Genomic DNA, 22,762 nt, shown 5'->3' on the forward strand with positions numbered 1-22,762 from the left:
CAGGTAAGGAAGAGAAGGAAGTCAGAGACATTAATAAGCTCAGCTCCTCAAGCTTTCATTCCCATGAAAACACCCCTTGTAATGAAAAAAAAAAGCCAGAAAACATGCTGAATCATCCAAAACATTGCAGATAAACAATTCAAACCTTGCTGAAAGGAGCAACTCACTTCTCTACGTCATTTCCATTCTTTCCTGCAGATTGCCTTAACCTTGGACACAAAAGGAAGAATTTCTTTCTTCTACTGCAGTTTCTCTTCTGTCAGAACAGGTAGCATAAAATAGCTAATAGTCTGTGCTAGAGTAATCAGAATAAATGGATAAGACATTTATAGTAGCCCTGGTTTAATACATGTGGCTGCCTACTAAGAGGTTTGCTCTACTCAGAAAATACCCTCTGATGCTAGCAGTGTGATGTTTTCTTGTCCTAAAGAAAGGTTTAAGGCATGCAGAGAAGCAGCGGACTTCATGACTGCTACTTCTCCCAATGCAGCTCCAGGGAGGATGCATCTTTCCAGGCCAACACTTGTCCAAAAGGGACTAGTATTGCAACAAATAATAACAATGCTTATTTTTTGGGAGGAAAAGATGTTGTCATTTTTTTCACAATGAAAATAACCATGAGCACCAGGATCTGTTTTGTTTTCTTCCACTTTTGAGCACTCAGTTTTCATTTTCCTTTCTCTTCCTCCTGAGAAAGAAAAGAGGATAGACAAGGAATTGTGAAGAAAAAGTTGAAAATACGGATTGAGAAAACTTTTAAAATTATACCTTAGCGGAGTCGTTTTTCTGAAGTGTGATTTTGATTTTCACATGGCTTTTTCACTGAAATGTAAAAATATATGGAGAAAGAATGTTAATAACATTTGGACTATAATAGAATATTGACCTATTCTACCTCTGAGAGAGGCGAGGAATAAATCTAGGCGGTCTAACACATAATACTTTCTGTTACAGTCAGTTCTTTCCCTGCAAGAAATGGGTGGAAACCGGTGGCTATTATTATCATCATCTTCATTACTGCACTTAGAAATGTTAATCATAGTTATAGTCCACGCCACAGGAAGCTGTGGAGTGCATTTTATTTCTCACAAAATATCTTAAACAAAAACTTGAAAAATGTTTTCTGTCTGTATATTTCCATGCTGTTTTCAGGCATTTTTGAATTTAAACATTTACAGAAAACCAACAGTGAAAATGAGATATGTGTGCCACCCAAAAATAAGTTTTGAAATAAGGTCACTTACTGGAATGCGTTTCCCAGCCGTTCTAGAGGATGTTCTTAGCTGGCTCCAGAAGGACTCTGAACCGGCAGGTGTACTGGGCAAGCCTTTATATTGCGAGATACAAGCATTTAACCAAGATAAACTGATTATTTTATGAACAAATAAGTCTCTTAATTGTTTTCTGTGATATAAGGATAATAGATGCATTAACAAACTCCAAATTCAATACAGGTGAAGAGATAAGGTACTTTTGTTGATAACAGTTTAATTCATCGACACAGAGAGTACAAAGAAATACCGTGTGACTTAAATACCCTGTGCCAGAGAGCATTTAAGGAAGGATGTGACCAACAGAAAGAAATAAGCTACTGGGAGGAAAAATGGAAACAGACTGACGTTAGGAAGTCATATCAAGCTGTTACTCCTAAAGAGCTGGCTTATTAAAGATTATTTATTAGCATCAGATTAGTAGCTTATCCACATCATGTATTCATCTGTGCCGCAGAAGGGTCCCTTATACAACTAGCTAGTCATCTACACATACCCAGGAAGGCAAGACTGTCACAAGGGCTTTGCCAGGAGCCTTGGCATCACACCGCTAGAGTGGCCAGAAAAGCTAGGAGGATGTTTTATACTGTTTTAGGATTATTCCACAGTACTGCAGAGGAAGAAGGGCTATCCTGTGAAAATGGGTGGGAAGGAGACCAGTGTAGAAAGGAGTTTGGAAACAAAGATGCTCCCACGGTCTGGTAGCATACAGAGAGGGGAGGAACCCAGTATCCAGGACTATGCCATAAGCAGGATTTATTAAGGCAGAATAGCTCAAAGAGCTTTCTGAGGAGAGATGCCCTGTTGCGCCATACTTAAGATGTATGCGCTTCTGCAGCTGAAAGCCACAGTGGAAAGACAGGGCCTGGGTTATTCTCTAAATACACAACCTGGCAACCATTAATAGACAGGTGAGCTGACAGCGTTTCGAATTCACAGCATAAAAGTTGCTGGCTCTTGAGCTGCACACCTTGGAGGTTGCTCATACCTGGTTCCTTGTTGCTCCTGTGTCGCAGGGGCAGAGTGGACACAGGGGCTCCTGGAACCTGAACCACTGCTGGGAACATGAAAGAAGCAAATGTGGGACAACAGGCAGTCTCTCTCCACTCCCTTTCCCAGCAACTTCTTAAGAAACCATTGCTATCTCCTGTTTGTGACCTCCTCCTAAGCTCTCCCTCCATTTGGCTCTCAGGAGTCATATTTAACATCTAACTCTCAGACGTGTGAAGATCTTGCTGTATGGCTCATAGGATACGATCATCCATCCGGTGCATCAAATACCTTGGCTGCTCTGCTGTTCTGCACTGTGAGGGAAACATCTTTTTTTCCCCCCCTTTCTGAACCTGTTTCCCAGCTTTACTTGATCTTCTCCTTTCCACAGCTTTGCTTAAACTTTGACTTCAAACCTGGGGAAGTTCTCACTGCATCTTGTCCTGAACTTTCAATTTAGTATCATCAGACTATGGGTTTCCTTGTACACTGGGGTGTTTGTAATATTTGAATGAATTTAACCTCAGTCAGTTTTGATTTCACATCACCAAAAGACTCAGTGGGCCTTCATGAATCAGGCTTCATTTTTTTGTCTCCTCCACTTTTTCAAAGTCCCTTGTGACAAAATCAAAGACCCTTGGGCAACATTTCCTATTTATTTCACTGTCTGAAGCTAATTTGAACAGATGCACTGAGAATGACAAAAGTTAAACGGTCTGAAAAATAGGTTTCCAGCCCTTAAGGCAAAAGCTTTAATTTTTTTTCTTTGTTTTTTTCCTTCTCTGAAAACAGCCCAGGAAAATCCTTCTGCTGAGCTGACGGTTGATTCAGAAATAACTGCATCCCTTGGTTTTAGTCTTTAACTGGATTTAAAGTGAAGGCTTCATGTTTCAGATGCAAACAAAACAACTATGACAAGAAGTAATTGTACATCAATACTTGGAATCATCAGCCAAAAAAGATGAAACCACTTGTAAAGCGTTCCTATTTTCCAGGGTTGATTTATCTTCTAAGCCATTTTGTTCTTTCATTAGTGCTCTTCTCGAAGGTCCTTTTGTGCAGCTCAGGCAATTCACGTGCAATAAGGAGTGCTGATCCGCCTGCTCTCTTGACGATCTCCCAGTACTTCCTGGAGAGTTCACTTCCAGAGAAATCCCAGATAAATTCTACCTTTGTAACCGATTCTTCTTTCCTTATTTTGCTTCTTTGTTGAAAGCACAGAGCTGATTTGCTTTGGTAGCGGAGTTAAATAGTAGTGTTTCACCCTGGAAACAGTTGCATTTCAACTTTGTTCCTACAAAAATCAATCAGAGCAAGAAAGGATTAAGGGTAAAATATTTTTCAATAGTCAGTAAGCTGTTAAAAGTGAATGAAAATATCATAAAGTGTTTATAAGGGATTAAAACACCCATTTCTCATCACTGAAAAAACACTTGGTCATGCTGTACTCACACTCTTGCATCCTTGTGACGATGCAAACAAATTCTTATTGCAGCAGCTATGCGGCCATTTGAAATCTCTAATTTTTCACCCTCTGTTTTATGGAGCTTTTAGTCATCCAATTATAAGCATATACAGCACCATATTATTTACCAGACCTACTGAATGTCCCATAAATACCACTAACAGCCCTGAATACTTTACTATCAACCAGTGTGCTGAAACATGCTTGTACAAAATACATATCAAACAATTTCGAAGAGTAAACATACATACAAAAATTAAAGCCTGTTTGCAGGATAATGGGAAAAGTTAGAAAGATCTAAAATCATTAAATATTTACAATGACTAATTCACCCTGTTCTATTCCTAACCACCAGCAAATGGGTAGCAATATTTCAGCAACTGCTTTGGTAGTTTCATTTTAGTTGTTTTGTTTTGCTTTTATTCTAATCAGAGACATTCAGAAATGTTCAGGAGTTTATTGGCCTTCAGAACATAATTAGCCATCAGATCCTACACTGTTACTCATTCATGGAGATAAAGGAATAGTACTATTAAAAAATCGACAGCCATTCGGGAAATGCAGTGATTAATGAATATGTTTGTTATGCTTCTGTATGCACACACACACATGCACATATATGTGGATATATTTGTGTATTTGAGAATATTTGTATGAACATTTGTTGTTTAGCTTTGTAAGGTGCTGTAAAGTGCTTAGAGTTTTACAGAGCTAAGGTAAAAGTCATGAGGCAGCAGGTGACAGTAGCTGGCTTGCATTTCTGCTTATGCCACAGCAATGGCTTCTGCCCTTACCTGCTGCGATCCAGCCCTAGAAAAGTTGAGGGTGATATACTCCTACATAATTTAAGTCAGTCTCTCTGAAAGATCTGCCAATAAATGCCACAACACATGGCTTATTTCTGGTGTCAGTGACTGGCAAGGTGCCCGAGTAGAGCCACCACGATTATTCCTATAATCAATTCTTTCCAGTCACTCAGGGCTCACACGCCTTGTTCAAATTCTTTGAAGCTTAAAAGCGACCAGATGCAACTTGCTCTTTGCAAAGGTAAACCTTCACCCCGTGACACTGAGCTCCCCAGGTCCCCTCTGTGGTTAGTGAAGATAATGCAGGATGGCTCGATTTGGCTCCTGCTCTGAACTGGCCTTTGAAGCCCTACTTCTCTCTGACTTTCAAGCTTTCGTTTTCAATCTTTCTCCGTTTGTGGGCCTCTATAATATCCCCATGGTGGAGGCGAAGCAAATTTAAGTCTATAGATAATGGGCTTGCTTTTCTCAGTTACCTTTCATGTTCCTTGTTTGAGTATCCCATGGTTTCCCAGTCATCAGCAACACGAAAATCACTGCTGTGGAGGCTCAAGTTAACCTGTGTAAATCTTCCTTTTCAGAGTGGGCACTATGTTTCAACGCTGAAGCAGTAGCTGTCAACTCAACAGGTTTATTAAACATGAAGGGAGATCCTGGATTATTTCTCTCAGTAAGTGTTAAAAGACAGGCCCATACAGCCTTCTCGCATAGGTGTCCAAAACTCTCAGCGGAGCTTCAGTAATGCACTGGTCTGAAGCAGAGCAGGAACAATGAAAATGTAAGATCTGGGCAAGCTGTGGATTCAAAGTCATATTTAATGACTTGATTCCTGCTGCTGTGGACTTGAAAAGTTTAGGAGAGTGGGTTCAATCTGCCAGCTGTGAATCTATACACTAACCTCTACCTCCTGCCCACTTCCTCATAAACTCTTACCTATGGGTCACGTCACGCTTGGACTCTACAGATCACAAGGTTCCTATCATTACTAATTTGTTCTGTTTCTTATTTTCTTCATCCTTTATATTGTTCTGCTCTCAGTACTTCTCTATTATAGCTGCACTCTTCTGCTGGACATCATGTTTCTCTCACTGGCAGCGAAAGAAAAGAGCTGTTCTGCTTGTGATTCTCTATCAGGATTGTTTAGGTCCTTCCTCGGGCATGAGCTAATGTTTCTCTGGCTAAACATCTGACAACAGAATCGCAGAACACTGAGGCATTTCTGTTGCTTCAGCAAGAAGCTGTGCCTAAACCACATGGCTTGAGCTGGTAGGAAGAAATTTGGGGCTTAAGAGCAGAGTCTAAAACATTATCTCGTCTGAATGTATCATTCCTAGTAGCTCTGATTACCGGTGAGGTAAATGCCTTTCAAGCCAAAGCAGCATATCAGATTTGAACACCTCATCTCGCTGATGGGAAATCAATGCCTCCTTTTAGTATTCAGCTTCCAAACTAGATTTTCCCTTTCCTTTTTTCCACTCCAAGTCCCTGTCCTTCAAGCAGCTGCCTTCTGCCTTCCCAGAAGAGTTCAAGAAAGGGCTGGAGTGAAGGGGACGTGGCGAGGAAAATGATAATCAATGTTTTTTTCACAATGAGTAGACGCAGGTTACTGGTAGTTTTATGACAGCCCTCACATGTCAGGTTCCTGCTTGCGCTATTAATTTGTAGCATACAAAGGAGATGCTGTTTACGGCACTCACAACAGGTCAGCTGTGCAATTTAAAACAATTTTTGATGCTGTTTTCAAAGTCATCACCCTCAGTGCAAAGTGAAAAGAAAACAGGCAATCAAACATTAAATGCCTGCAAGCTTCATGACAGCAATGGCTGTGCCAAAGAAATCTGCCTTCTCTGAACTCCTCATCCCTAGAAGGGCTTTCTTTCCTTTCTCCTCCTCCCTTTAGCTTTCTTTTCTTCTTTGTCTCAACTTTCTACCCCATCCTGGAGGTTTGAGTCAAAGTCCTATCAACGTTGTCACATAGAGACACCTTTCACAGCTGGTGAGCTGATTACTTGCTTTGAATTTGGTCTTATAAAGGCTAGCTGTTTGCTAGCCTTCAGAGGGTTCACATCCATGTACACAACCTCAGACTTGCACACAGAGAGACCTCCACTTGCTTATGCGCTAGCAGAACAGCACAGCCATAGACCCATTGAATCAGTCATCACATGAGTGCTGCTGTCCCGTCACCCAGCAGCAATGGGATGATGCAGGTAACAATGTCTGTTACCTTCAAATACCTTAATTAAAGACTTGTAGAAAAATCAGTGGGAGATGAGTGACTCCAAGATGCCAGATCCTGATAAGAAATGACAACGGTATCAAGACTAGCGTTGCTGATTTGGGATCCTTACATGGAAAGCTCCCTTTAGGGCTGCAAAGTGTTTTTCAGACATAAAGTTTCCCATCCTACTACATTCCCTAATAACAGGAAAGTGTTATTATCCACACGGGAAGCCAGTGAGGTAAGTCACTCTGCCGGAAGCACACCCAGCCCCACACAGCAGCCAATTCCCAATGCTGTGGTGCCTTCTAAAAATTAGCCTGTTTCAGTGGCATTAGCAAATTGATTAACTTTCCTTCTTGCCATCCCTTCTTCCCTCCCCTTCAATTCCAATGCACTGTTTTTCATTTTCACGCTGCCTCTGCACTTCCTGATTCCTGCTTATACTGAAAATGATGAACCACAGCTAGAAAGGCTCTTCTTCTGGTATTTCCTGCCTGTCAAAAAAACAGGAAGCATCAGAAACCTTGTGAGAAAACCATTTCTCATGACACTACTAGGTTAATATTCTAGGCCCAGATGGCTTGGATAGGTTTGGACAGCATTCAGGTTAGTATCTGAGCGTTAGGATGTTTATCTGAACTTTTGATCCTGTGGGGTTTGGCTATCTCTTTAGGTTCCACAAGTTTATGTTTTCATGCTGTCTACTGTGCTTTCTCTAGCCAAAGGAGTATTATGGAGGGGGTTATTTATAGCTCCTGATCAGCTCAAGGTGTGCATGGCGCACAAGGATACTCTCCAGTGATATTGCTTTTGGAGTTTGCTCTGAGTCGTGGGGTTCATAAATATTCAGACAAGCGGACATCTGTGTGACTATGTTTATTAGTCCCTTTGCTAATCCCTTTGACATGCGTATCTGTTCATTAAAACCCATTACAAGTAAACAAAGTGAAAATGTTCTTCTCCAGTGTGCTTCAGTCACTGAACAGGAAAGAGAAATTATATGACGTAATTTAGATCATCCATCCTGTAAATTGAAGAGGAGGCAGTTGAATGAGAGGGTGTACATCAACCGAACAACAAATTAACAAATCTTGGAAGAAAAGTCTTGAAGGAAACTAGTTTCACTTCCTAAATGACTAAACAAATCAGAAAAGGAGCTATGGAAAAGCACTGGGTACCTGTTGGGTATAGCATCTATGTGTCTCTGTAACAAAAAACACATGCTTAAATCCACATAAGATGAATGAGACTAAAGACCACACTTTGCTAAACTGGGACACCATCATGGAACAGATTCAGCTCCTCTTGACGATGCAATTTCTTCCCTAGCATCCTGCAGACGCTGCCAGAAATCCCCGAGGAAGCCCACGGCATTTGGGAACTCATTGCTGCATATCAAGATTTCCTCGTAGGCTTTGCAAAACATGAAGCAGCTCTGCTTTGTATTTGTCTAGATGACAATGTTAACTACTGATTTCTGTTGCAGACAGTGTAGTTCCAAAAATCAAAGGTTCAGTTTTACTGTAGTGGTAAATGGAAATAAAAGACAGGTAAACTACCAATTTCCTGCATGAAATGAAAGTAGCTACTGATACGCAATTAAAAAAAAGTCAAAGATTCAAACTCTATTATTCAGGAGAGGTTCTCAGAATGTACCTGAAAGTGTGCCTTCACTTTTTTTTTCTCATATATTCACAGGTAGGCCAGACTTTATTTACTGTGATGTGTTGGCAGCAAATAACATTTCACGAGACAGATATAGTCAGACAACGTCCTCTCTGCAGCTCTTATTACCAATCTTTTTCTCTCCTCCATGTCTGCTTCATCTGAAATAAACATGCTATATGTCAGGTGTTCATTATATAGATGATGTCCCAATGACAACCAATTTATTTTCCTGCCTGCACCTCCAAGAATTGCATTAGTAATGATGTCTGTCTGCTCTAGAGATGCTTTGTAGGAACAGATGGTCTGCCATGAGGATACTTAATTACATCTTCTTAAAGGAAGACAATTAAGTTTGCAGGTAGAAATTGCTCTGGGGTTAAAAATGTATTTTCAAATTATTTTTCCTGTTGGGTAGGATGTTTAATTTTCATTTTAGTAACCAAACTGGAGAATTGATCTGAGACATCTGGTAAGAGGAATGTTTTCAAAAGCAAAGATGACACCTACCTGAGCTATCTTTCAGCCTCTAGCCAATGTGATATCTGGTGGTAAAAGTGGGAAAACACCACATACATATGACAGTGCGTCAAGCCATGAGTGGCCTCCTGCAGTATAAACACTGAATGTCGGTGGGAGCAGGGTGCACGATGCTCAGGATCCTCAAGCAGTTCTACAGGGACGCTGCTCAAACTACATCTCTTGATTTGCGCTTCCATCAAATGCAAGGCTTCCTGGGATGATTATAAGGAAACTTCGGTGCCCGCAGAGAACTGCTATACTGCTAAAGCCATAGAGTGAGGTCACACAGTATGTTCATATGGGATATGGGCTCCTGCTTGCAGCTGAAACTATTATGTACCTGGCATTCCCAGCTTGCATGTGACTTTGTGGGATACCTGGCCATCCCGTAACGGTGCTGCAGATCTTGGAGCATGTAGTGATGTTTGGCTTCTTGGCCCAGAAAGGGGCAGTGTAAGGATATGCTGCCTCTCAGTGACCACCTCGCTCACGTATGCTCAAGCCAGCAGAAAGTCTCTGGGCTCTCTTGAACCCTACATAGGAAGGAGGGATTTTTCATCTGGGATTTTCAAACTTTCTTGACTCTGGTAAAAGCTGGACTTTTACAACAGCTTCATTTGACTCCTTCTTGGGATCATTTATCCCTTCAGCTCAGTCTGCTCTATGTTTTCCACATCACCTCTGACATATTTAGTTTCCACATTAGCTGTAACATATTTATTATTTTTAGCTGAGCAATTCCTCTCTGAAAGCAAATCACTTTTTCATAGCATTTTGGAAATGAACCCAAAAAGATGCCTGAAAGGAATGTTATGAAAATACATGTAGCAATACTTCCCCGCAATACAAAACATAACTCAAACATGCAGATCTCTTCAACTGCTGGAAACCACCTGCTCCCGAAAGCACACAATTCTGTAATCCAAACCAGAAAATAAATAAATAAAAGTGGCTACATGCATACATACACACACACACGCGCGCGCGCGCACACACACACACACACACACACACACGTATAAATCCTTATCCAAGTCTATTTTAGCATGTAAGAAACCAGAAACTGTTGATGTGAAAAAGACATTAAGAAGAAACTCCTTTGTGTACTACTAATTTAAAAATAGTCTATCATAGTTATTTCCAGAATATGTCAGCATATAATTTAAAACAAATGTTTTGGATGAAAACTGAGCTTTTCAAATTACTTGTGGTAAATAATATTTATAATAATATTGATTTTATTTGTGGTCTTTTCTCTCCTGTTTTCTGCTAAACCACTCGTTACTGGAATATATTTACTGCACAGTTTGGACAAACAATTGCCAATCTGTTGTCTTTTTGCAAATTGTAAAGTGTGAGATTTTGTTAGCTGGTTTTAATGATGATGATATTGGTTGACTCAGTCACATAATAACATTTGTTTCATGACTGGAGAGACTGAAGAGCTTAAAACTAAAAGACAACAACAAAAAAAAGTAAATGGTAAAACAATGCACTTCCAGGTACAAGCATCTAGTTGAAAATTAATTGGTATTAAAACTAAGGGAGTTCCTAGATTTGCAATTACCGCAAAAGTGTGCAGAGATTGGGCAAGCATAAATCACAATACGGCAAAAATCTTGGTGCTAACTGAAGTTTCCAACCTATTTGTGGGAGCATTTATGATTCAGTTTCTTAAGTACTATACCTGCTCCAGCTGACTAACTCAACAACCAAAAAAGACTATTCTGAAAAAAAGCTAGAGGACACATTTGAGCTGAGCCTTGTTGGGGAACACTGGGAACATCCTTTGCCTCCCTGGTTCCCGTGACTGGTGACCTCTCCATTCCCCTGCAGATGCCGTTGCTGCCTAGACCTCTCTCTTCCCAGGTTACAAGTTTCCTCACCAAACTGGTCATCCCAGAATACCAGATTCAAAAGATCTTATCCACTGAGAAAAAACCATACTCGTGCTATGGATTTTCCATGCACGTACAAAAGATTAAATCAAACCTCTCGATTCAAAAAACTCCTGTTCTTTAGCAAAATTTGGATCAGGGTTTAGATCCAAGCTCCTTGGCTCAGGATCTTTGCCAATTTTGTCGTGTCTTTCCATTCCTCTTTCTGGACACGATCAATAGGGGCTGTGCCAGTAGAAATGAGAGTTAGAAGCTGTTTTTAGAACTCCGCTAATTTGTGTGAAAGCAAAAGGAGCAAGAATACTCAAACTGAACTGACTTTCATGAAATTTCCATCTCCATTCTGCAGACTTGGGGTTTGGACAAGGCTCAGTTTTAAGGTGCTCAGCCATGTAATGATTGCTTTGCAGGCCAAGACCTGGTCCTGCTCTGTTTCAGCACAGCTTAAACCCACCACGGAAAATAAAGGATCAACGCAGGATGTTACCTGAATAACACACAGGAAAGAAGCTAAGGACCCTGAGAGTTTGCTCCTCTTACTAGATTTTGCATGCTTTAGTCCAACCCTTTACTACATTGCACTGACCTTGACACTAACCCTTTTGAAATCAATGCACAGATCAGCTCGGATGAGCTTTGTACTCAGCCTATTCTGAGGGAAGAAGAATGAAAGTATGGGGGTAGGTATGTCTGTGAGAGAAATTTTTAAAATTATCCTTGTTCTATTATTCATTTCAAACATTAAGTGCAGAATTCATTTGCGCTTTATAAACAGACTATCTATGAGACTTTCATATGCAAGAGCCATGAATACTGCATTTAGTCAGGTTCCTGCCACATTATTAGTAGGCATTCTGTTTACACCCACCAGATTTGATGGAAAATGTTGCTTGCTCTGTCAGTAATACACAAGAGCTAGCTGGCACCCTTGAAATAAATGCTGTGTGATGTAAATTGCTTCAGAGCTAGACCTAGAAAATATTTATTCGAGGCCTTGCAACAATCTGTTTGGATACACTGCAGCTAGGGAACATGTCGCCTACAATGCTGCTAAGCAGAAGTTCCAGTTAAATCATTTTAATGGTAATATAAGCTATGCTAGCGAAGAATCTCTCCAGAGAATGCAAGCCATGCCTCTCCTTATGTTTAAGGAAGGCTGATTTGTCATTTATTTTTCTTTAAGACAGGATGATGAACTCGGGCATTTGCTGGATACCCTCAGCCGAATCCCGTGGGGCTTCTTGGTTTGACCAGCTTGCTAGAAACTGGGCATCACTTAGAGTAAAAAGCCACATGCAAATGTCTAGAAACCCCCCAGTGCCTCTGCCTGCAGTTAATACATTATCAGTTTGTCTAGCAAATTGATTTTAAAGGGCTCTTGGGATTAAAAGAAAAAAAAATATTACTATAAGATACTAAATTCTATTTATCTTGGCGTTTTCAGACTACAAACTGTACATACTATAAACCTCCTGGAAGATGGACTGACAAATCACTTTCCTATATGCAAAAAAGTAATGGGTTTTGCCTGTACCAAGAATATCACATTTGAATGACAAGCTACAGGTAAGTTTCCTATTTTGCAAAGTCTCAAACACCTACAGCACAGCCTTATTTTATCATTCATTTGTTTGTCTTGAGGTAGTCTCCCGAGGAACTAATCAAATAGTGAATTAGAGAGTCTGCACGCAACGAAGAGACAGATACAGACTCAAAGAATTGCAGCCAGGGTGCTGTACTGGAGATAATCAGGTGATGCAAAGCAGTGGTGGCAGGAGCCTGACGCTTCTACCAGACTGCAGTCAGTGTATAACTGGGGTCATGGCACACCAGTTGCCAGCCACCGTGCAAGTAGAATGATCTGTCCGTAGGGTGCAAAAGCACTGATAGTAACTAGCCCTAACTATACTGAGGGAAAGGTCATTGTTTTTCATTGTTTCTAAGCTTGACTCAACAAAAAGCAGGTGCAGAGCTAGCAACCAGGAGTGGTAAAGCCTAGAAAAGGATGAGCACGGCAAGGAGAAAATTATGGCGACCTACCATATCATGGCTCTGTGAATAATCTTTCTTCCCGGAAGACCGTACAATGCTATCTGCAGGCGAGCTTTCACTTCAGTCAACTTCAAACAGACTTCATAGCACTGGACAGGTTTATGGAACTCAGTCATGTCTCCAGATTTTATACAACGATATTACCTATCATGGGCCTACCCCATCTCATGCAGATATCAGACATATGGCTTCTGCAGGGCTACATGGAGCCAAACTTATCTGCTCTCCTGATATTTCTATTCCCCATTGCCTTTAACTCATTGTCTCCTATAAAACTAATGGATGATCTTGGCAACCTTGCCCTCTTTAAAAAAATGAGAATAAAAAAAGAGATGTTTTGCCAGGCAGATTTTAGAGACAATTCTCCATGCATCTGGAACATAGCAAACCATGAAATGCCCGTGTTCCCTTAAAGCTCCACTTTAACCAGCATGAGTGTGCATAAAAGACAGTGCTGTCAAGGACCAACACAATTGGCCTGTAGGTAATGTGCCGATGTTGAAGGAAGAACATTTTTAAAAGGCTAGATCACTCTGCTCCGTAAGCTCCCTTCTATTCTCCCTGTAAATCTGGCCACACTCACCATGACTGATCTAAAATATTCCATTTTTAATTAGTTCCAGGCTAGCAAATGTGATTGCTACATCTGCACGACACAGCAGTGCCAAATCAAAGTCTGAAGCTGATGAATGAGTACTGCACAGTTTAAAGACCTGTTGAAGGAGAAATTAGGGCTATTCCACTCTTGGAAATTCCTTTTGGAAAGTTTGGAACAACAAGGTCCCCACCTTGATCTCATGGTCCCATTTAAAAAATGAGCAGCTGGGGGATATTTTTCACCTTCCCTCAGATCAAAAAAAAGTCAGCTCTCAGAAGTAATCCAAACTTCATTAATGTTCTGCTATTCCAAAGATGCTTCTCTGCAGAGACATGACCAGTAATCATATGTGGAGGCTGGAGAATACCATAATTCACCAAAATCATATTCTGAAGCACGTCACCGGTGCAGTGCCAGGATTTGGGTTACCTTCTCACTGGGGGGATCCCAGGACACAGAGGTGGAAGAATGGTCCCATTTACTCCCAAGTGACATGCTGAATTTCTGTCTCTCGTTGCTCTTCCACATAATAAATTTTGCCCTCCCTTGGTAGTTTCTAACTTGATGTGATTTCCTTTTTTCTATCAGAGGCAGAAACTGTTAGCAAGAACATGTTCTAAATGCTTATCAGAGGCATGTTGCCCTGATACCCAGGCGCAGCCTTTTCTTTGTAAATACATGTTCCTTAGCATGGCCCGACAGCTCTGTTAAACAGCCACTTGAAATGTAAGGCACTTGAGGAGAAAGTTAAAGAATTCACTGAAAATTTGTCTTATAAGGGAGACAATAACATGAAAAGGAATGCATTACTAGTAGCGAAGCGTACAAGCGCGACTGATAGACAGAGAGACAGATAGACTGAGAGACAGTTGCTAGTATTATTCTGTGGAATTTTATGCCAACTGAAACTAACATTTTTGTGGTTCACAGAAATCGTTGCTGTCTTTAATCAGATGTCATGACCAAAGCCATCGAAAGTCTGTGCATGCGCTATTCTCTTCTTTTCCTTTTATAAATGTTGTGTGTTACTGTTTTGCTCTCTTGAGAGCTAGGCTTAAACTCTTTCACAAGGACTAGGAGGTTAAATCTAAACCATTACAAACTGTGGCTTACATAAATCTAACCATATGCCCTTCTGGAACGTCTCTTACATTTCAGACTAAAGGTTTATGTGCAACTGTTCTTACTTTCAAGTCTTAAATCCAAAAAAATACCACACTGGATGTCTCTCTGCTCTAGTAATACCTCTCATGCAAAGAGAGTAGCACCTGGCTCCCGATTGCATCAAAGCTGATCTCCAGATAATTTTGTTTGCAGCAGACCACGGCCCATTGAGTGAGCAAACCCTAAGGACAAGGCAGCGATCTGTGGTTTTGCTTACAAAGCAGCACCGAGGCAGAGTATGAGACTGCAGTTGGAGTTCCTAAGGCAGAATTAACCTGCAGCAGAAGTGCCTTTCTTCTCCTGAAGACTAGGAGACTCTGGGCAGCTGGAAAGGAAGCTGCTGTTTCTGCCTTGCCTTGGCAGGATTAGCAGTGCCTACCTGGGCTCTGCAGTGTTGACCGCGGCTGTCAATTAAAACTAAACACATTTCGATGTGGCTGCCAGCCAAAAACACAGAACCTGCCAAATAGTAAACACAGAAGATCTGCCTAGTTTCAAAACAATTGTGCCACCGCCGCGAGAGGAGTGTGCTTATAATTCCACTGTGAGCCAAGAACTGCCTGTGCCAATTCCTAGCTGATAGACGAGACCTTCAAAAGGAGCCATCCAGAGCTCAGTCTGTCTGCTATCAGATCCTTTGTCATTAATTTGAGAGTCTCCAGATATTTTTTTTTGGTAATAGTCTTTTCCAAAATATATCTAGTTCAGAGCAGTCTTTGTTCAGTAAGCAATGAAGATACTAAAATGCATCACCAAAGGGCTCAGCCAAATATCATAGTAAGTGGATTTAGGTTTCTAGAATTGGCATCTGTTTTTGATACCCCTCTTGAGGAATGAAAGGATCAAGTAAGTCTGCACAATTAATTAATAAGGGAATTTCTTCTTGGTAAAACCATTACCGAAGGAAAAAGTTTCCCATAAACTGAATGCTTAAGTCTACATGACAATCATCACATGATGGTTCAACCTAACAAAAAAGAGTATTAACTATGAAAAAGCCCTCTGTTTGCAATTTTTTAAATTTGAGATTGATACTCACTGGGTGAAATAGGTCTGAAACAACAGGGATGATCAAAAGAGGTCCCAGAAGATAGATACGCTGTTTTTTCCCTAAAAGTTTTGGTACATTTGGCCTTCCAAAGAGAATATCACAAAGCTTCTTGGGCTAGCAGTGAAGAAATGAGGCTCATCAAGGAAATACTCTCAACTCATCTTCATAGGCCTCCAATTCAAAACTTAGCTCTAGTCTTTTGGAATTTGGATGCAAACAGTTTCTGCCTCCTGAAGAGCAATAGGAAATAGCTAAGAGATCACAGGTGCAGTGAGGAATGGTGAACAACAAGCAGCCCATAAGGTAGTACGTAAGCAGCCTTGCACAAACCGCTGAGGTGATGATATTAAGATAAGAGGAGACTTATTTCCTGGCATCCCAAGGGCCAGGACTTTGCAGTTCTAGCGAGTTCTTTTTTTGGCTTGTAAAACTTCCTTAAAATCTACAACAGAAGGAAGTATGTCTTTAATTTTATATTTAAAATGGAAGCCAAACAGGGATGCCAAAACACATTCTTCTTTGTTAAACTGGAGTTGGTAAAGCCTAGGGCAGCCATGTTTTCTTTTGCCAGAGATACCCGCTTGCCTTTTCAATTAGGCTTAGATTCAGTCCAGGAATATGCTGGTGTTTGGCCTAAACAGAACTCACATGTTCCAGCTTTCACCATTAGTGCCTCAAATCTGGGCTGTGAAGATTTGACAACACAATGGGACAGGTAGATCAAGGGAAAGAAATACTGAAGCACTAATAACTAAACACTCGACATCACTCCTTGCCTTTCATTTTGAAGGCCCATAAAGCACATTACAAATTGGGTTCCTTAGCTCCCCAAACCACTTCACTCACTAATGAAATATAGCCATCTCAGGAGGCGGGGCAGGGAGGAGGGCAGAGAAAGAGGCAGATGTTAACATCAGCCCAACAAAATAATTTTATCAGAAAAAAGAAAACCAAGACACTAAAAGAACTGTTTAAACACCAGATAGTAGAATTCTCACCTCTTTATTTGATGCTTCTGTGTTGCAGGTAATACCTCCAAGATTCATAACTTATGACAACTTTAAAGTGTTTTGACAGCCCATAGCGAGTACTATATGATATATGACCGATAGCTCTTCTTCACTGAAAGCTCCCCTGCCTTCCAAGAGCAGATCAGCACTCGTTGCTGTGGTAGCTTTTCTCCAGGGCATAAATCTAATATGAAATCTCAATTTGGGAATCATTAGGCTGTAGCAGGGAGTCACAGTCAGCCTGACCTCTCTTAACTTTCTGAATGGGAATTGCATTTTTAAGGAAGGAATAGCAGCAGAATCACTAGTGTAAGACGTTTTTCTATCCATATGTACCTTTATAGCAACAGTCTCTTCTGTACATAAATACTTACCGTCTCTCCCTCTATTTGAGCATGACGGGCAATGGTGACATGGCACATTTGACAACAACCAGAAAAACAGGTTGGCTGTCTCTAGACTTGCCCACCTTCTCTCGGCGGCAGCCTCAATTGCTGTTTTGTTTTGACACATGTTTCCAATAAAAACACAAGGTTCTTATTGACAAGAGGAATGCTGGACCCGACCACTAGCATTTCAGAGCAGCCACAAATCCCACTTTCTCCAGGCCCTCGAGGGTCAATTCCATGTGGCAAGAATCCCCACTTTCTAATTACTCGTACTCTTCTACAATCAGCCTTGTTAACTAGCAAACTACTGTTAGCTGAGGCTGACTTTCAATTATTTAAAGAGGCATTGTCAACTCAGCTATGGTCTACTTATATATGTAAAATCAGTAATCTCTTTGCCATTACCTCTGGTATGTCTCTTTTAATGCTGTTCTCAAAGGTTGGATATGGGCAGTGGAGGCTTTCCTCTTTACGGTAAATACCTCAGAGAGATGCTCTGTCGATCCATGCAAAGCCTAGGTTACTACACAGTGTAAATGAGGACAAAGTGCTGCCACTGAAATATGTTGCTGGAGCATCCTTAGATTCATGGCTTGCCTGGAAGGCCAAAGATATTGTTCTCAGAGCTGGCACCTAAGTCTTGCATGTTTTGAACTGCCTACCCCCTTTCATAAAAGTGAAGCCTGTTTGCCATCTGGAAAGTGTTTTGCTCCTAACTCAGAAAAGGGCTCTTCCTGTAACCTAGCAAGGGACAAGGGACAAAAGTTAATCCAACTTGAGTTGTCCAAACTAGGAACTGTTCCCAAGTACCGCGGCTCCCAACTCCCTGTTACAAATGCCGAGCAACCAGTGTATTGAAGAGTCAAAGTCCTAGTCTAGTCCTAGTTTCCTCCCCACCTCCTCTCGCTAGTCAGTGAGGACCAGGAAAAGCTATGAGGTTCCCCCTGTAGAACTTCTTATGAAGTCCCCTTGTAGAGAAGGTTTATACAAGGTCCACACGATCTGGGAAGGCATCACAGCCCTTTGTACCCTAAGGTCAGGTAGATAGGAATTCCCAACCAGCTCCACCTATGCATCTCTTCAATTGCATAAAAATGCAAACCCTCCAGCAGGAATCATGATGCCATTAGCTGCATTTTCCTCCATGTCTTCAGAGGCTATCATGGAAGAGAGTGAGAGGAAATTCATCCTAAATTAGCTAATATATCTCAAAGAATCCCATAAAATCCTAACAGAATAGCTGAGAAAAGGGCATTGGCTCCTATCCATCTCCTGCAGGGCAAGAGAGAAGTTCATATGTAGCTAGACTCCTTTACGCGTGGATCTCAAAGAGATGATCCACGTGTTAAGAATCATGTCTACATAGGGAACAAGGAGTATAGCCAAAACGACTGATACCATGGGCCTTTTCCTCCCTTCTTCCAAATAAGTAACAATTATGTTGTGGAGTTTACTCTTCAAAATGGATTCTGCTCCAATTCCCCAAAACAATCAAATAAAACAATCATTAAAAAAGAAAGAAAAAACAGTTCCTGAGACACACAGGTGTTACATTCCCTGAATTTCCACATCTTCATGTTTCATCTCACACCAGCACAGTGATAATGGAAGCCCAAACAAATTTTTTTAACCAGCAAGTCAGGCTCTCAGGAGAACACTTGTTTGTTTGTTGTCCCTCTGCTTTGATGTACTCCACAATCTCACATGCAATCAGGCTTCAGTGGGAACAGCCAGGCTCAATGTACAAAAGGCAATGGGCTCCCCTCCTAGGAAGCTAATCAAAACCACCCAATGTCAGCAGAGGGAAGACAAAACCAAAGACCCAGCAAATAACTAAATAAATAAGATTGCTACCCCTTAAATAACCTTGTCACTGAAACACAGAAGTACACAGATAATGTGATCCTTCTTCTGAGCAAATATGCTCTGTATATTTAACTTGACAGGTTTTTCAAGACTCATTTTCCATAGCTTTCCATATTGCCCTCAGCAGGACACAGCCAACAGGCTGGAAAATAATGTCTTCTCTAACTTAGCTGCTTCCCTCCCCCACTTTTTTTTCTTGCAATCATCCATATTATTAATAGGAGGCAGCTGGTTCCCATTAATGTTGGGAAAAGTGGTCTATCTCAGGAATTATGGTTTAAATTGGCTTGTAGTCTAGGGGAATTAGCCATCTGCACCTGGCCTAACATGGATATTTTCAGCCATACTAATCATAAACAGGGCTTTGTTCTAGTTGTGTCCACTTGGGTCTCTTGCTCTCTTTTTTTCCCCTTAGAGAGCACAAAAAAGGTGGGGGGGGGGGGGAGGGGGAAGAATCCTATTAACCCTTTCACAGAATTAATCAAAAGCATACTGCTTTGTTAGTAGCTTGCATTTTATTTTGTATTTTTAACAGAGAACATCATTTGAGTTTGAATGTGGCCCAGCACAAGTTCTGCAGCTTTTCAGAGGCTGAACAAAATTGGCAAGAGGAAGAGTAAGTTGTCTGGCAAGATATTGCTGTGATTTAGCAATATCTTTATGACGTTCACAAGAAACGTAAGACAATGCGGGCAGGAAGGGCTGCACACCAGACTGTATCTGAGAGACAGGGAGAACTGCTGAAACACTAGGACATTGCAAATTGCTCTCAAGAACATGCTATAATGTAATGGGAATGCAGGTTGGTGGATTTTTTCCTCCCAATTAACATCCATGTTTGGCAAAATTATTGTGTTTATCTAGTGCTTTCAGGCCAAGATAAGAAAAAAGCATTCAAAGGTGGGTGAAAATAAATTACATCATCAGGTCAGACAACTGCTTTCTTTGTCTCACGCACTTGGCAGGGCAGGTATAAGCTCTCTCCCATCCCTGAACTCTGCAAAGAATCCATCCACAACTGCAGTTCTAGGAATGAGTGGTTTATACTATATTACAATTTACCTAAATCTTTGTCCTTTTTTTTTTTTTTTTAAACAGAGATTTGTAAAAGATTGGACTTCTCACTCCACATCTCTCTTCCTGCCTCTGTAATTATAAATTGTCAATGTTAGTGTGTTCAGAAAAGACATAGACAAACTCTCGAAGGACGGATTCATTGATGGCTGTTAAATACAATGATCTGGACACAACTTCTGGCTTGAGAGCCCCTGAACTACTGAGTACTGGAACCTGGGAGGCTCTGCCAAGGGACTGCTCAGTCAGTACATATCCAATTCTTCTCCTCTCCCTACACGTCCTTCACTAACTTCTGGTGCAGACAGGATACTGCACTAGTCATGACACTATAGCTGTTATAGTGTGTATAGTAACACAGTTACTAGGGGTTTTCTTGCAAAGTCATAATCCAGCCAGAAGGAACAAGTAAATATACACACTTTCATGGGACATTCACAGCCTCATCTGCATTCTTTGGACAAAGAGTTACCTCCTCCACCCAGACGTACCTCCCGACCACTATTCTGAGGTGACAAAGCCAATGCTATGGTACAGATAGTCTCTTCAGTCCCCTTTCTATCAAATTCTGACCTCCACATTCTGGCAATGCACGTCACAGGCATGAAGAATCAGTGGTCTCCTTCCAGCCCTCTCGTTCTCGCACCTAGGTAAGTAGTTGGGTCTAACGGGCTTGTTTGCTTGTTCGCTCATTTTGCATCTTGAGCTTTTGGCTTCCAGGATCCAGCTGAATTAAGACGTAAGCATGCTAACTTCTCATGCAAGAGCCTGTTGCCTTTTATTTGCAGCTTCACTGGGATCAGGAAGTGCCAAAATCTCAGAAAGAAGACTGGATCTTCCAGGCCAATTTAGAGTCTCAAGAGGCCCAGATAGTTTGGATAACCTACAGTCAAGCATTGCAAATTATGGGAACTTATCCAAACCAAACTCTGAATCAAATCACTCACCCATCAGTAACTGAAACACCTCTCAGAACAAGGTGTGCTGCCAAGTACTAATAACCAGTTATGAGGTGGAGCCAGGCATGGAGATGGGGCAGGGTCAACTGTGGGATGGACATCTGGAGCAGAGGTCTGGAGAGGGGGAAGGAACAGTCACCTTCTTAATCAAACACGAGCAAATGGGCAGCAACAGAAGGAAAATGAGCATAATAGAGGCAGTTTTTAACAAGTAACACTGTGAAACCAGCTAAACTGCCCCCACACTGATATAGAGCAGAAGGAGCTGGTTCACAACAAAAGGGAAGAGTGCTGAAATCACAAAGGGAAAGGATGAAAAATACCCCCAGGAAGAGGGCCGGTGTAGATAAATCCCAGGAGTTTGCTAACATCACTATTCTGGGAACAGCTGATTGCTGACTTGGCAGACACCTGAACATCTATACCATAGCCTCTGCCGAATGGCTCCATGCAGAAAGCCGTCCTTAGTTTTGGTGAACTCCTGAGAGCTTAATGAGACAGCCACAGATTCCCGGAAATGAGATTTCCCACATCTTCTGGGAGAGGGATTTAGATATAGAAGCCAGAATAATGAATCTCACACAAGAAAGATATATTAAAAACCAAAGGAAAGAAGTGACAGGACTTCAATAACTGAGAGAAAAGGCACCTGTGATCCCCAGATGTGTCTGTAATGGAACTATGTACCGTATCCGTGAGTTAGACACAGTGTCTCAAGGCAAAGACTCTCTTGGTATAAAGCGTGGCTTCTTCCTCTAAATCCACTCGCAGCAAATCTGTCTATGCCTTCCACGTGCTCTTAGTCTGCCTTTCTTCCTAATTTAGGTCCTCAGAGCCAATCTTTAGTGTAATTACTGCAGTGCCTGGTACACTGCAGACTGCTCCTCCATCTGTAAACTGCTTGGACAGTTATACTTCTTCTCTGTGACAGTGCAGATTGCAAAGCCCAGAACAAAGAGTGCAAGAGCCAGGGACAAAGTCTCCCAGCTGAAGAGATCCAGCTGTGCAAGAAAGTTAGAGAGGAAATGAGACAAATCCACAGTTAGAGCACCTTGGGGAAACAATGAAAACCCTTCCCCTTTTCCATCATAAGCAGGATGACATTTGCAGCCTCACCATCCTTCCACATCTGAAGGAAAGAACTCTCTTAAGCCATAAAAAGGACAAGAACCAGAGACATCCTAACCTTATTTCTGACAAACTCTTTTTTTTTTTCTCCTGAGGAACGCTCGGATACTATATCGCAGTGATAACTAGAAGGATAAACCATCAGGGATAAAGGTACAAGAACAAGAAAAAATACTAACTGGAAATATTTCAGGAGGCTGTGGAATTGCAAAGTTCCTTAAACCTTCACAGGAGATGAAGTGAGACTGGGGAGTACACAGACAAGGGAACTATTTACAAAGATTAATTTCTGTATCATAGCTGTGTAAAGAGCCCTTGGGTTTAATGCAGTACATGAGGATTTGCAGAAAGGCAGAACAGTAACCCACACTAAGGGCAGCACTAACAGAATGGGATCTGGAGTGTATCACAAGGTCCTTGTTAAAGGCCTTTTCTGGCTGAGCCCTGCTTCTGATCTCAGCTCTGTGCTCCAGGTTTTTCCAAGCATAATATCTCCCTTCTGGGCCCAAAAGAATTGAAACCTAGCCCCTTAAGTTTCTTTCTTCTCAGGAATAAAAGCCTTAAAACTGATGTCCATTACCCTCTTTCCCTTCCCCCCATTTCCAATTTAAAAAACACACATCTTTCTAG

At 41.4% G+C, this 22,762-nt stretch overlaps 1 long non-coding RNA gene across 1 annotated transcript; it reads right to left on the reverse strand.

The window, feature by feature from the left end:
* Window positions 1–508: 508 nt before the first annotated feature.
* LOC138068944 (uncharacterized) lies at window positions 509–1,318 on the reverse strand. Its single transcript, XR_011143821.1, has 3 exons — window positions 1,245–1,318; window positions 769–822; window positions 509–688 (listed from the first exon to the last, which is right to left on the reverse strand). It is a non-coding gene; the product is annotated as an uncharacterized lncRNA (long non-coding RNA).
* Window positions 1,319–22,762: the final 21,444 nt, after the last annotated feature.

This window comes from Struthio camelus, chromosome 12, assembly GCF_040807025.1.
Source record: "Struthio camelus isolate bStrCam1 chromosome 12, bStrCam1.hap1, whole genome shotgun sequence".
Lineage (NCBI taxonomy): Eukaryota > Metazoa > Chordata > Aves > Struthioniformes > Struthionidae > Struthio > Struthio camelus.